This window comes from Zingiber officinale, chromosome 5B (assembly GCF_018446385.1).
Source record: "Zingiber officinale cultivar Zhangliang chromosome 5B, Zo_v1.1, whole genome shotgun sequence".
NCBI classification, from domain to species: domain Eukaryota; kingdom Viridiplantae; phylum Streptophyta; class Magnoliopsida; order Zingiberales; family Zingiberaceae; genus Zingiber; species Zingiber officinale.
In genome coordinates this window covers 82,271,872-82,288,782 of record NC_055995.1, presented here as the reverse complement: position 1 = coordinate 82,288,782, position 16,911 = coordinate 82,271,872, and positions in this window count along the sequence as shown.

The window sequence follows — 16,911 nt, the reverse complement described above, 5'->3', positions numbered from 1 at the left end:
TTATTTTAGGAAATTAAATATTAGCTTTCCATAAAAGGTTTTGTCTAGTCGGTGGTGGTTGCTCCCATATCCAAGAAGGTCATGTGCCTCGCCACGTCAGTACTGGGAACCAATTATGGAAATTAATATTCAATGGAATTAATAATTTAAGGTGATTTGGATCGAACGTGTTAAGTTCCGCAGGAGATCCAAGTCTAAACCTAAAAGAACAAATAGATTAAGTTTTGGATCAAACATGTTAAGTTCCGCAGGCGATCCAAAATTTAATTTAAAAAAACACATGGTAGCTAGGAAAAGGTTCAGACCTTTGTACAAAATTTTGTACAGTGGAACCTCTAGGTTTTCCGAATAGCAACCAACAGACGGTTGCTAGAGGACTGTCCTCCGGGGTCCTTCTGACTGGTGGGGAACTACTGGCCAGAGGGTGGTGGCTAGCCAAGGCTTGTGGGCTATGGACCAAGGAGGGGAAGGCTCCTTCGTGGTCGTCATCACAAAGAGTAGAGGGGGAGAGATGATCAAAATCTAACTTTTAGGTTTTAATCCAAAGAGCATTATTTTTCTCTCCATTCTAATCATATTTATAGATCTCCTAACGGGTTTGATTAACGAATCCAAACTTGTTATCACTAACTCACAATCCAAACTAATAGCCTTAAGTTTGGTTCAAAACCAAACCATGTTAGTTCAAAAACCAAACCACTTGGTTTAATTACCAAACCTCTTTTAATTAAAATCAAATCAATTTGATTTATAATTAAACTAAAGAAGGTCCAACTCGTCTTCAAAAGATGTGGCACATCTGCACTTCCTTCGTGACAAATATCTTTCTATATTTATCCTTCATTTGGTTTAACTAAACTTAGTGTCTCTCATTTTAAGAAATTCAATTCTCAAACTTGTTTTGAGTCTTTTGGATAAATTCACAGTACATATGCCCCAATAGGTTCTCGGTTATGTTGATTTGTAATTAACCATTAATTATAAATAGATCACGAGTGACACTTAGTAGTACATCATGATTCTCAATTGATTTGAAAATTAATTATTGATCTCAGAACCCTTTAGCAGCTATAGTTTATCATGCCTTGTTCCTTTCATTTATCTTATATCTACTTGATTTAGGACATGATCTATGCGTCAGTCTCTACTAGGTTAACTGTTGGTGCGGTTAGCACTAACGATTTAACCCAGGTTTTGATGAATGACAAATAGGTTAAGTTAGTTTTGTTGTTGTCTGACACTTTGATCGAGTGTGCAGGAGAAGTCCAGCTAGGTCGACGGGCTGACCGGATAGCTGGCGAGAAGTCCAAGCGGGTCGACGGGCTGACCGGACGCTTGGCGAGAAGTCCAGCTAGGTCGACAGGCTGACCGGATAGCTGGCGAGAAGTCCAAGCGGGTCGACGGGCTGACCGGACGCTTGGCGAGAAGTCCAGACGGGTCGACGGGCTGACCGGACGTCTGGCAGGTAAGTGAGGTAAGTCACTGGAGGGGAGTGACTGTGAGGACGCATTCCCGGGAAGGGGGCATTAGGCGTCGATCCGGCTTAGATCCATTTCGGATGTCTAAGTCGAGATCGTGACTAGATTCCGGTCTCGGAAAGACGGAATCTAAGTCATACTCTTTTTATCCATCTGTTGAACTTTAACTGTGCTAACAATCTATTTTACAGGATATATATTTGCCTCGGACTAACTTTGTTTTGCAGGAAAAGGGAGTTTTCTGAAACAAGGTGGTCCGGGCACCCGGAAGGCGAATTCTATCCAGCCAAGTCGTCGCCACATGGAGCATCTCGATTTGAGCAGTTTCGTCACATTCCAGGCGCCCGGAAGGGATCCAGGCGCCCGGAACAGCATATAAAAGAAGCCCCAGACAGGAGCTTCAGATCAATAAAATCAATCAAGCTGAGAACTCTTCTACTGCTGGTCTTGCTGCTCGACGTTTAGTGCGACGCCAACAAAGCTCCGACACTACGCTCCGCTCTTTTCCCTTTGTGTCGGTATTTGTTTTTCAGTTTTCATTAGCATTCCCTGTACGGTTCTTTTGTAATCATTATTCCGAATTGCTAGTGATTGCCCAACGAAAGTGGTCAAGGACCACGGGCCTTCGAGTAGGAGTCGTCACAGGCTCCGAACGAAGTAAAACCATTGTGTCTATTTTACTTTTCCGCTGCGTTTAAACTCTTGTTTTTCGAATCGATATTCACCCCCCCCCCTCTATCGAATCTAAACGGTCCTACAAGTGGTATCAGAGCCGGTACCGCTCTGATTTGGTGCAACCACCAATCAGACAGGGGGTGAATTTTTTTTCTTTGTTTTTGTTAGATAATTAATTTTAAAACTGGTGTTTCGTTAACTTAATATTTATCTAATCAATTTAAATTAGTGCAACACGAATCTAGATTTTTTTCTCTTCCCGCACTACTAATCCAAGACCAAGTCTTGGGATATTTTTTTTGGTTATTTACCTATGCACAGAATGTCCCAACAAGAAGGATTCAGCACAGTGCGACCTCCACTCTTCAACGGGGATGACTTCCCTTACTGGATGAAGCGCATGGAGGTTTACCTCAAAACAGACTTCGACCAGTGGATGAGCATTACGAGACCCTACAAAATTCCAGTGGACAATGCCGAGAATCTAGTGGATCCTGAAGACTGGACAGCAGATCTCAAGAAAAAAGCATCAACAGAAAATAAAGCGATCAACACTCTACAGTGCGGATTGACAAGAGAAGAACTGAACAGAGTCGGTCCACACAAAAACGCTAAAGAGCTATGGGACAAGCTGATCGAACTGCACGAGGGAACGAGCGACGCTAAGGTAACAAAACGAGACCTGCTTCTAAATAAGATTTTTAATATAAAAATGCAGGAAGGAGAAACAGCGAATCAACTACACGCGAGGATCAAGGACATCCTCAACGGGCTTCATGCGATAGGCCACCAAATGGAGAATAGAGACTTAATAAGGTACGCATTAAACGCCTTTCCACGTAATAGTTTGTGGGCATCAATAGTGGATGCCTACAAAATTTCTAAGGATCTTTCTAACTTAAAATTAGATGAGCTTTTCTGTGAATTAGAATTACACGAACAAACTAATGCTGGAGCCGAGAAAGGTATAGCTCTATTTGCAGGTTCCTCCAAAGAAAAGAAAAGCAAGCCTGAATTTGAAGAAGAATCTGACCAAGACTCCGAAGACGAAGAACACCTGGTGAACTTGGTAAGAAAAATGTTCACCAGGAGAAAGAGGAGCTTCAGCAAAAAGGACCTTCAAAAGATCAGCTCTCCCTCAGAACAAAAGAACGTGACTTGCTACGGCTGCAACAAAAAGGGACATTACAAGAACGAATGTCCAAAACTGAAGTTCGACAAACCAAAGCCAACCAAAAAGAAAGCACTCAAAGCAACGTGGGACGACTCCTCGGACGAATCGGAGGAAGAAGAGCAGAAACATCAGAGCCACCTCGCACTGATGGCCCGCGAAGCCGAAACTGAAAATGAGTCGGAAGATGAAGACGGGTCCGAACCCGAAACAAGCCACGAGTCCGTACTCGTTTCCGAAGGCTCGAATGAGGTATATTTTAATTTAAACAAAAAGTTTTTTAGAATCATTTCTTGTTTAAATAGTAAATTAACCAAAGTAGAAAATGAAAACAAATTACTTCTTGAGGAAAATCAAAACCTCAAGGAACAATTAAAAAATTCGAATCCAACTCAAGATCTAACACTTGAGGAGGAGAATTTATCATTGAAAAATGAAATAAACAATTTAAAGGAGATGTTAGAAAAATTCACAACAAGATCAAAAAATTTAGACCTAATCCTAAATAATCAAAAAGCATGTTATAATAAAACCGGACTAGGATATAAGTCGAATTCAAATAAAACCTTCAAATCATTAATAACCCAATACAAGTCAACCAATCTAGCTTGGGTTCCGAAAGCGTGTCTGACCACGCAAGTAGGACTTAATCAATATTATATACCTAAAGAAAAAATACATTATATAAAAGTGTATAAACCAAACCAAAATCCAAAATACAAACCTAAATCAAATTCAAAATCTAAACAGTTTAAAAATCAACAAAATTATCACCAAGTTAACTATAACTATAAAAAGAATCGACACAAGCCTAAAACCAAAATCTAAATTAATGGCCAATAATTCAGGGGGAGGCTCCAGAATAGCTGGCACCTCCAAAACTAACCTACCCGACAGGGTAACCCAAAACAAACTAACCCGGCAGGGTAATTAGGATTAGTTAAAAAGAGACCAAGTTTAACTTGAATCATGATACTGGAGAAGTTTTTGGATGATAGTACGTTAGGGAAGCTTGGGCATCGCATGTCTAGAAAGATATGGCTTCGATCTGGTGCATTTGGCCAAGTGGAACTGTCCGAAGCTACCCTTAAATGGATCTTAATCAGTTAGACCAAGTTTTAGTACTAAGCTCCGTGGATAGGACTATTCGGAAAATCTCGAAAGGTTGGTTACTTCTAATGACGTCCATGTGACTCACCAAGCTTAGAAATTTATCCGAAGAATGCCTATTTGTGGAGACCAAAGCTAAATCTGAATCTAACTCAAGTTAAACCAAAACTCCATGAAAAAAAAAATATCTAATTTCATCTCACAAAATCATAGGATTCCCTGATTGATAATATAGATCGGGTGAGATGAATAGGGTTTAAAATTTTAAAACTTAAAAATTAATTTCAAAATTTTAATTTTAACTTAAAAATTAATTTCAAAATGTTAATTTTAAACTTAAAATTAATTTCAAATTTTAATTTTAAACTTAAAAATTAATTTCAAAATTTTAATTTTAACTTAGAAATTAATTTCAAAATTTTAATTTTAAACTTAAAAATTAATTTCAAAATTTTAATTTTAAACTTAAAAATTAATTTCAAAATTTTAATTTTAAACTTAAAAATTAATTTCAAAATTTTAATTTTAAACTTAAAAATTAATTTCAAAATTTTAATTTTAAACTTAAAAATTAATTTCAAAATTTTAATTTTAAACTTAAAAATTAATTTCAAAATTTTAATTTTAAACTTTAAAATTAATTTCAAAATTTTAATTTTAACTTAAAAATTAATTTCAAATGTTAATTTTAAACTTAAAAATTAATTTCAAAATTTTAATTTTAACTTAAAAATTAATTTCAAAATGTTAATTTTAAAACTTAAAAATTAATTTCAAAATTCTAATTTTAAACTGAAAAATTAATTTCAAAATTCTAATTTCAAACTTAAAAATTAATTTCAAAATTTTAATTTTAACTTAAAAATTAATTTCAAAATTTTAATTTTAAACTTAAAAATTATTTTCAAAATTTTAAACTTAAAAATTAATTTCAAAATTTTAATTTTAACTTAAAAATTAATTTCAAAATGTTAATTTTAAACTTAAAAATTAATTTCAAAATTTTAATTTTAACTTAAAAATTAATTTCAAATGTTAATTTTAAACTTAAAAATTAATTTCAAAATTTTAATTTTAACTTAAAAATTAATTTCAAAATGTTAATTTTAAACGTAAAAATTAATTTTAAAATTTTAATTTTAACTTAAAAATTAATTTCAAATGTTAATTTTAAACTTAAAAATTAATTTAAAAATTTTAATTTTAACTTAAAATTTTCAAAATGTTAATTTTAAAACTTAAAAATTAATTTCAAAATTTTAATTTTAACTTAAAAATTAATTTCAAAATGTTAATTTTAAACTTAAAAATTAATTTCAAAATTTTAATTTTAAACTTAAAAATTATTTTCAAAATTTTAAACTAATTTCAAAATTCTAATTTTAAACTTAAAAAATTAATTTCAAAATTCTAAACTTAAAAAATTATTTTAAACTTAAAACTTAACTTCAAACCTAATTTCCAAAAAAAAAAAAAAGTAGTCAAAAACCAAGGGCGGGCGCCCCTGGTATTCCCCTCCGGGGCACCCCGCCTTAGCAACCCCGGGCGCCCGGAGTCCCCTATAAATAAGGGGCAGCAGGCGCCCCCATTCTTTGCACCACCAATTCTCACTTTTGCCAAGGTTCACTCCGAACCTCAGTGCGAAAGTACTCTAAATCTAAATTTTCTTGCGGTGAAGACGCTGTTGCGATTCAACCGAGGTCGTCAAATCTATATTTTTCGATGGCTCCTCGGTAAAAATTCTTCCCCTCTCTGAAAATTTTATTAGAATTTGTCTTCTCAATCTTTTCTTAGAATATTCTTTTATTTATATACAGTAGGAAACGAACAAATACTGGTGCTGGACCCTCCAATGCTAGTACAGACCCTAGGTTTCCCACAGATGAACTTAGGATTAAGTTTGAGTCAACCATTTATAAGGCCATTAGGACTACCTGCATAGATAGATCGTTCTTTTTAAGGTCATGTCCCTCCGCTTTAGAGGTTATAGGCCACTATAACTTAAGGAACCTTGTCGAATGTACCAGTCCAATAAACATAAGTCTGTGTGCCGAATTTTGCAATAACCTAGTGAAAGTAGACGATCTCACCTATACCACTAGGGCAGCAGGCACTGATATCGTATTTTCCCCTACGACTATCCTAGAGTTTTTAGAGTTGCGTCCATCTACTTGCTCCTTTTTGTGCTATCCTCTGAGGGATCTACCATTTGAAGATCCCTACTCACATATTACTCTCGATACGATTTATTCGTATTTTTTCGGGGGAGAGAGAGATCCCACTGTGACACAGTTTAGGTCAGTAGAACTTCGGGTCCAGGACTACGCTCTTTATAGGGTTGTAGTCCTTTGCATTTTACCACTGACTACTCGGGACATCGCTGTGATGCGCACATTCCATTCGTTCTTACTTTATGCCCTAATTCATAGGTTAGACATTGACATCAGCCTATATATCTTCTCCACCATTATCTACTCAGCTGGATTCATGACTGATAGTCGAGTCCATATGCCATTTGGTCACATTTTGACAGCCTATATGTCCTCGTTGCACATTGATGCCACTAGAGGAGACGTTGCCCATATGACCGAGTTCGATGTTATAGCCGCTCGGAACTTTTCCCTAGCCGGTATCCAGATAGATAGAGATGACGGGACTATGTCTTGGCGGAGGGGGGCACAGCACCAGCCCGATCCAGACGCACAGGTGGACGAGTTCATGCTCGCACTATTTCCAAAGGAAGCCGCTCCGGCTCCACCACCGCCCCCAGCTCGAGCACCACGTCACGCTCATCGCTCTCTAGCCGACCGTATGACCGGACTAGAGAGAGCTATGGCGAGTCTCCAGCAGGAGAACTCTGACTTTCATCGGGACATTCGGCGAGAGGTAGCCGAGTTACGAGTTGCCGGGGATACCCGACACACTGAGCTGATGGCGCTTCTCCGATCCTTGGGGTCTGGACCACCCCCTTCATCTTCTCAGTAGATCTAGTTATGACTCACTTCTGTAGCTACACTACCTGTAAATTATTTTGGATCTATCTAGTGGTATTTCAGACTTACATTGAAAATGTTCTATCTTGATAGGCTAGGATCTTTCAAAAATACTTTCAAAAATGATTTTACCAACTTATAAGTTAAAACTGTATATTTTCAAACTTTCCATTTTTAGACTTTCAAAAACAGTTTTTGGCCTTAGACTAGTTTTACATCCTTAGAAAGCATGTACTCATAGGACTAGTTTTTGAGCATCTCACCAACACCTTAGGTTTACCTTGCTTGTGTTTGACAAACATAGAAAGGGGTGAGATGCATAGGCCAACTGTCTGGACTTAAGATGCTTATTTCAGTGCATCAGCATAAGTCTGGACGTTAAATACAATTCAGATATTAATCAGATTAAAGTTCATCAGTCAAGTCAAACACTGACTGGTTATAATTAACTTAATCTGACTAACCAAGTGAAAGCTACTATCTTCTGATAGTTAGTTAGTACCTAATTGGTTAGACAGCTGGTTAAAGATAAGTGTCAAGTTCAGGGGGAGAAATTAATGTGTGTTTGAAAAAGTTTTTTTTACATCTATGTTAAAACTAACTTATTTTTAAAACACCAGTTTTTCAAAAAGTTAAATTTAACTAAGTTTAATTCACCCTAATCTCAAAACCTGATTTTAAAAGATGAATATTGCAAATTTAAACTTATTCAGTTTTGTAACATATGCTTGAAAAATCAACTTTCCAAACTTAGCTTTTTATCAAATTAGCCTTAAAAATTTATTTTAGCAAAATTTTACTTCTTGAAAAATTCTTACTTGCTTAATTTTTGCTTTGTTTTGAAAAATCGTAGTTGAAAAATTCATTTTTTTGAAAAGAAAATGAAAAGTAAATTTGAAAAACCTGTTTTGAAAATTTTTTTACGATTGAAAAGTTACACTTGATTACCTTTAAATTTATACTTTTCAAAAATCAATTTGTCTCCCCCAAGTCAACTCGACTATTTTTCTTGGTATTAAAAATTGTACTTTTACAAACTCTTCACTATGATTGTGTACCCTTGCTTATTTTTGATGAATGCTAAAGGGGGAGGGTTAGGTGGTTAGGTGGTTAAGTTAGCTAAACCAGAATTGAAAATACAAACTAACTTACAAACCACATAAAGGCATGTTGTTTCTTGCATATGTTTTCACTAACTTAACCAGGTTGTCATTCCATCAAAAAGGGGGAGATTGTTGGTGCGGTTAGCACTAACGATTTAACCCAGGTTTTGATGAATGATAAATAGGTTAAGTTAGTTTTGTTGTTGTCTGACACTTTGATCGAGTGTACAGGAGAAGTCCAGCTAGGTCGACGGGCTGACCGGATAGCTGGCGAGAAGTCCAAGCGGGTCGACGGGCTGACCGGACGCTTGGCGAGAAGTCCAGCTAGGTCGACGGGCTGACCGGATAGCTGGCGAGAAGTCCAAGCGGGTCGACGGGCTGACCGGACGCTTGGCGAGAAGTCCAGACGGGTCGACGGGCTGACCGGACGTCTGGCAGGTAAGTGAGGTAAGTCACTGGAGGGGAGTGACTGTGAGGACGCGTTCCCGGGAAGGGGACATTAGGCGTCGATCCGGCTTAGATCCATTTCGGATGTCTAAGTCGAGATCGTGACTAGATTCCGGTCTCGGAAAAATAGAATCTAAGTCATACTCTTTTTATCCATCTGTTGAACTTTAACTGTGCTAACAATCTGTTTTACAGGATGTATATTTGCCTCGGACTAACTTTGTTTTGCAGGAAAAGGGAGTTTTCTGAAACAAGGTGGTCCGGGCGCCCGGAAGGCGAATTCTATCCAGCCAAGTCGTCGCCACGTGGAGCATCTCGATTTGAGCAGTTTCGTCACATTCCAAGCGCCCGGAAGGGATCCAGGCGCCCGGAACAGCATATAAAAGAAGCCCCAGACAGGAGCTTTAGATCAATAAAATCAATCAAGCTGAGAACTCTTCTACTGCTAGTCTTGCTGTTTGACGTTCAGTGCGACGCCAACAAAGCTCCGACACTACGCTCCGATCTTTTCCCTTTGTGTCGGTATTTGTTTTTCAGTTTTCATTAGCATTCCCTGTACGGTTCTTTTGTAATCATTATTCCAAATTGCTAGTGATTGCCCAACGAAAGTGGTCAAGGACCACGGGCCTTCGAGTAGGAGTCGTCACAGGCTCCGAACGAAGTAAAACCATTGTGTCTATTTTACTTTTCCGCTGCGTTTAAACTCTTGTTTTTCGAATCGATATTCACCCCCCCCCCTCTATCGAATCTAAACGGTCCTACATTAACTACGTCACATCTAGCTCGTCATGTGGAATCGCCACATCAGCGATCCCCTAGAGCCGGTCCCACGGATATGGAAGGAGGTAAATGCAGGTACACAGCTGAAAGTGCATGACCGGGACTCTAACCCCAGGTAATGACATCCCGAGGATCAAACCCTGGACCTCTCGGCCACGAAACCATGCGCCTCCAGCTGTGCTACGCCCTAGGGACCACACCTAGCTCAACTCATACTTTCTCGTCCCGTGGATTCAAATTACTCATATATGTCTCCAAGAGTATCATACTCTTGACATGTAATACTTTAGACAAAGATTTTGTGTAATAATCCTAACAATCGGTTGCAGGGTATACATATCCTTTTGTAAGGAGCAATGAATCCTCTATAGGCTATTCAAACTGTTGGAGTGTATACTGAAAGCCTAAGCTTTTGTAAACATTTGTTTTGAATAAAGAATCACATTTGGTCAAATTATCTATATTTGTTTGTAGTTGTTCAATTAATTTATATTGTAGATAACATAGCATGTGGTGTTACATGCAGAAGATGATGTTATCAGTACCTTATAAATTATAAACAGAAGCTCACGACCAAAATGGAAAGGAACAAATCATTAGAAGGTCGTAGTGTAATTAGGTATCAGTTTATCTTGACTGTATAATTACACTAGTACACTTAGAGTGTATTGAGTAGGACCATTTGAGGTCGTTTCTTTTATACTGACTTTATAAAGGAACAAAGACCTCAGTTATTATGGAAGTGTGTGCTCTTAATCCTAATATAATAACAAGCATATATATTTGATATTTATTTCTTTAATTTATCAATGGGTGAGATTTAGTTCGATGAATCAATAAGCCCGATAAATTGGGAAATTGTATCACTTATAGTGTGTGTTGTTGATTATAGAAGGAAGCTGTGTCCTAGAGATACTAGGTTGATAATGTCCTTAAGAGGAGCTCATAAGGATTGTCATGTTAAACCCTGCAGGTGGACTTAGTCCGACATAATGATAAGGTTGAGTGGTACTACTCTTGGACTAAGATATTAATTAAATGAGTTGTCAGTAACTCACTTAATTAGTGGACATTCGATATCTTAAACACAGGGAGACTAACACACTCATAATAAGAAGGAGCCCAAAAATGTAATTTGGGATTGGTGCGGTAGTTCAATAATAGTTCTCTAGTGGAATGAATTATTATTGATAAAATTAAGTTGTGTGTTCGGGGCGAACACGGGATGCTTAATTTTATCGGGAGACCAAAACCAATTCCTCCTCTCGGTCCCTATCGTAGCCTCTTATTTATAGAGTACTATACTCACCTATACCCACCTTCTATACCCACCTAAAGGGGGCCGGCCTAAGCATGAATTGGGGTGGCCGGCCCTAGCTTGAACCCAAGCTAGAGGGGCCGGCCACATTAAATTAAAAAAGAATTTTAATTTTAATTTTTTTTTATGTGGAAGATATAATTTATTACAGAGAATTAAAATTAAAATATCTCTCTTTAAAAGATCTACAAAAGATTAAAAGAAAGAGATTAGATCTCTTTCCTTATTTGTAGATTGGAAAGATATTTTATTTTTTTCTCTTTGAAAATTATTCACATGTAGAAAATTAAAATTATAGAAAATTCTTTTTATCAACCATGAAGGGATTTTAAAAGGAAATTTTATTTTTTAAAATTTCCAAAGACAAATAAGGAAGTTTTAATTGTTGATTGAAACTCTCCTAATTTTTCTATTTGAGGTGGCCGGCCATGATTAGTTGATTAAGAAATTTTATTAAATTTTTCTTAATTAATTATTGTCAAAGAAAGTTAAGGAAATTTTATTATAAATAAATTTCCTTATTTGCTAAAGCCAAGGAATATAAAAGAAGGGGTAGGGATGCCTTCATGGGTGACAACCTCTATTATTCTCCCTCTCCTATTCCTTGGTGTGGCCGGCCAACATCCTCTCCCTCTCTTCCTCTTTGTGGTGGCCGAAACATCCCTCTTGCTTGGAGTTCTTGTGGTGGCCGGATACTACTTGGAGAAGAAGAAGGAGAAGGAGAGAAAGCTTGCATCCCTTGGAGCTTGGTTGGTGTTTTTTTTCTTCCTTGGTGAAGCTCTTTTGTTTTGGCCAAACCTAGCTAGGAGGAGAAGAAGGTGATTGGTGGTTTCTCATCTTGGAAGATCGTTGCCCACACAACGTCCGAGGTTAGAAGAGGAATACGGTAGAAGATCAAGAGATCTTTCTAGAAGGTATAACTAGTAATTTTTCCTTTCCGCATCATACTAGTTATTTATGGAAATAATACCAAATACAAGAGGCTTACGTTCTAGTATTTCGAATATGTTTTTCGAAGTTGTGTTTTTTGTTTTATTTTTCCTTGTGATTTGATTGTTCTTTTCGGTTAACCTAAAGTTATTTTAGGAAATTAAATATTAGATTTCTATAAAAGGTTTTGTCTAGTCGGTGGTGGTTGCTCCCATATCCAAGAAGGCCATGTGCCTCGCCACGTCAGTACTGGGAACCGATTATGGAAATTAATATTTAATGGAATTAATAACTTAAGGTGATTTGGGTCGAACGTGTTAAGTTCCGCAGGAGATCCAAGTCAAAACCTAAAAGAACAAATAGATTAAGTTTTGGATCAAACGTGTTAAGTTCCGCAGGCGATCCAAAATTTAATTTAAAAGAACACATGGTAGCTAGGAAAAGGTTCAGACCTTTGTACAAAATTTTTGTATAGTGGAACATCTAGGCTTTTCGAGTAGCAACCAACACAAACACCTTCGGACAGACCCGGCTTAAGGCATAGGTCTTAAAGGCCTATGCCTAGGGCCCAAATAAAATTGGGGCCCATTATTATTTAATTTTTTTTAAATGTATGAGTATTTTCATTAAATTTTTAATGGCTAAATGTTACGCAATCGCAAGTGCACGGTTTCATCATCAGTAATAAAAAGATATCGAATCCACAAGGACTGTTGATTAAGCACTAGTTAACTTCGCACGGTGAATTATCTAGATAAACGTAAGATTGGTTGGAAAAGAGAGTAAGAGAAAGAGAAGAGAGAAGAGATGATGGATCTTGAGAGGGGTTGAGCTAAGAGGATGTGAGAGATGGTTTGAGGTACGATTGTAGGATTTTGGTTTCCTTGTGATGCTAGGCGATGTTACATAGATTGCTTATCTCCTATCCTCTATGTTCATGCTCTTGTAGGAAGTTAGATGCATTACCGACTCTCTCCTGCAGTGGCATGATCTCCTACTTCATGTCCTATACTACTAAATGAAAGTGATTTATATGAAGTTCGCCCCTCGGTCATATAACACAGAAACACACTAACACGCAATAACATAGAAATAGTGATTATGCTCGATCCCCTACTTCCTTATGGAGATTTGCTTCTCCTTTCAAGGTGATACCCTAGACGTCCGATAGCGGGGCAGCCTGTCACTAGTGCCCCTCAGTTATACTATTTAGGATATTCCCCCTACAGGATTAATAATTCTACACAACCATTTGATAAAACATGCAAAAGATATATATAAACTTCATGCACATATTTCATCAAACATGAACAAGGCATTAACACGTCATTGAATAGAAACATCACAAATCTACATAGTTTTACATCTCCATCACATCACATATACTCCCTAATCCTAGAAAGGAGATCTACTCCATTGCAAAGGAAGAACAACCCTAAAACATAAAGTAAAACATACTTACAACCCTAGATGTGAGAATAAAGGGAAGAAGAGATGCTTGCCGATGTTTCCGATATCGTGGGGATGTCTTCTTGCTCCGGAGATGGACGGATCGTCAATGGATGGAGGTGAATGAAGCTCTAAGGTTTCCCACTAAAGGGAGAACCCTTCTTTAAGGAGAGAGACGAAGTCCCAAATCCAAGATGTCTCAAAGAATGAGGTTCTTGACCCTTTTATACTTCCTACAAACTGCCCAAAAAATAAGGATTACAGGGGTTTGGTAAACCAGATTTTTTTCACCCATTAAACCAGGTTTTCTCATAATTCACCCTGAACCAAAGTTTTATCTCTTGAAATTATCTACAATATGATATTTGCATCGAGCCCTGGATCCAACCGATCCGAAAGTTATGGTGGTTCAAAGTTTGGTCTACAGTCTGGGCGGAAGTCCAGAGGAACCCGCGGTTGGGAGACACGGCCGTGCCATTTAGCATGGGTAGATAATTCTATCTCTTTGTTGGATCTGAAGTAAAGTTGTAGATCTTGAAATTAGCTACGTTTTAGTATAAAGAACAGCTCAAAACTCTAACCGAACATAAAGTTATGACCATTTTACGATCAGTCTGCAATCTGCCCAGAATTCAACACAACTCTGTTTTGGTGTGGCACGGCCTCGTTGCACGGCCGTGTGGATCCACACGACCTCACCGGACTTCCTCTCGGGTTGAGTCACACGACCGTGGCCTTCTTCTTATTTGCCAAAGTCACACGGCCGTGTGAATTCACACGGTCGTGACCTTCTTCACCTCTGGAAAGTTGGCACGGTCGTGTCATTTGGCACAACCGTGTGCTGCCTGGCCATAGGATATTGACATGGTTGTGTGGCTCACACGACCGTGGCTTGATTTACCTCTGGTGGGGGAGCACGGTCGTATGGGTCACACGACCTTGGCTTGATTTCTTCCGAAGTTGTTCTCGTGTGTATTTTTGCTCCATTTTCGCTCCAATATGTATCCTGTCGATCAAAATATGAAAAAAAAAAAAAATAGATCTTTGAACATAATATAATGGAAGTATGTCATTATAATGAAATATGGTACAATAAATATAGATTATATTGATAAAATATAAATAGATGTACATATACTACAACAAAATTACTACACACTGTACATGCATGTGACGCTTCAATTTTACAATAATGATGCTTCGATTTCCGCTCCTCACTTACCCATTATATCTATCAATTAATTCCATATTAATTACATTCTCTTAAAATTCTATCTACCGCTAGAATATAAGACCCAATTTAATTTTTTTCCATCCAATTTTATAATAAGATAACATCTTATTCTCTCTTTATGTTTTTTCTCCCTCATCAGTGATTCGTCAATTATTCTCTCAAAAGACATCTTTCTTCTTCCTAATATTTTTTTTCCTCAAAATATTTTTTATTATTATGTGTAAATAATAAATTATAGTTGAAATGAAGTTTAACTGAAAAATAGATTATTAATAATTACATGAAATTTTGCACTTAAAAAATTATAAAATATAAATATAGTCATAAATTTTTAATATTTAAAGTGCACTTGGTTTATTATATACTTTTTAAGCGCATAAATTAGGGTTTTAAATGCATAAATAAAGTTTTTAAACGCATAACTCAGTTTTTTTTTCAAATCTAACTTAATATTTATTTATTTTATTATTATATCATCAAATTAAAGTTACATGGCATAAATTAAGTTTTATTATTCATTTAATTCTAAGTAATTTTATTTTATAAAATAGTAGGGATTTATTTTTCTTTTTATTATTATTGTAATATAAATATATATGCTAAAAAAATATGATTCTAATATACAAAACATCAGTTTTGTTAAATTACGGACTTCTGCGTGCGGACTCATCCGCACATACAGATTTTGATTTTTTTTTTTTATATTTTTGATTTTTTTTTTTACCTTCCTCGTTCTCCTCTCTCTCGTCGCTGTGTGCATGTGCCAGCCTCGCCGCCCTCCTCGCCGCTGGCCGGCCGGGCACCACCCACCGGTCACCCCGCCTCCTCGCCTCCGGCCGCCCACCACCCGCCGACCACCCGCCGGCAGCCAGAATCCCAGCCGAAATCCGGCCGCGATTGCGGTCGCTAGCGTGGTGGCCAAATCGCGGCCAGATTTCTGCCGGATTCCGGTTGAAATCCGGCCGGGAATCGGATGGAGTCTGGCAGCGACCGGATTCCGGCCGCGATGGCGCCGGATTCTGGCCGCGATCGCGCCATCGTCATTGCGACCACACCTGCCTCCGTCGCGATCGCGTCCCGACGCGCCCGCGTCAGGATTCCGACGAAGGCGCGTCCGGATTCCGGCGCAATCACGGCCGGAATCCGGATGCGACCGTGCCGGAATACAGTCGCATGCCCAACACTTTCGGAATCGCCTGTATCGCGGCGAGAATAGAGATGTGGCCGGATTCCGGACGCTATCCCCGACGGGTTCACCTTCTGGTCTATAGTATGGGTGTCTCCAGGCGGCCGGAGGCCGCCGGCGGTGGGCAGATGGCCGGTGGTAGGGCGTGTGGCGAGCGCGCGAGGAGGCGCGGTGAGCACAGTGAGCAGCGAGGAGGCGCGTTTCGGCAACGAGATAAAAAAAAGGAAAAGTTGCATTTAAAAAATTAAAATTAAAATGACATGGCAAAGTCCGTAGCAATCCGTAGGATAGAGTCCGTAGCATAACAAAACTCTACAAAATATATATGAAAAAAATAAAAATAGAAGAATGTATTCAATCTCATGATAAATTTATTATTAATAATCAAAATTAAAACTCAAAAATAATATAATTGACAATTTAAATAAAAACTAATTAAATTTTCATAAAAGATAATATTTTAAGAAAAAAAAAATCTATCAAAAAAAAAAATTAATAATTACAAATCTAATTCATCAAATATTAATATTAACAAAAAAAAAAGATAATAATAATTCGAAAGAAGAAGACGCTTAATAGGACTTTGAAAATGAATTTTTAATAATATTGATGGACTTATTATATATATATATATATAATGGAAAAATATAATTACAAATTTAATATATTTATTTGGTGAAAAAGTTCTAATTAGAGAAATTAATATTTTCTTTTCTAAATGATGAAAATTCTAGATATTTTTCTATAATTCATTACATTAAAAAATTATCAAAAAAAAAAATGATAGAAAATAGTTAATATATTCAAAAGAATTAGATGAAGTATTTTATTTTTGTTGTAAATTATTTAGTAAAAAAATTATTAAAGGCTTAAAAAAAATTCCCGCCTAAGGCCTCGTGGAACCCTGAGATTGCCTTATCTTCGGACACTTCAACTTATATCCAATCATCCCATACCTACACCTCCGTGGAGATGTATCGTCGGCTAAGATGTCAAAGTAAGTTTCCATGACCAAGGTGACTTGAATACTTCAAATT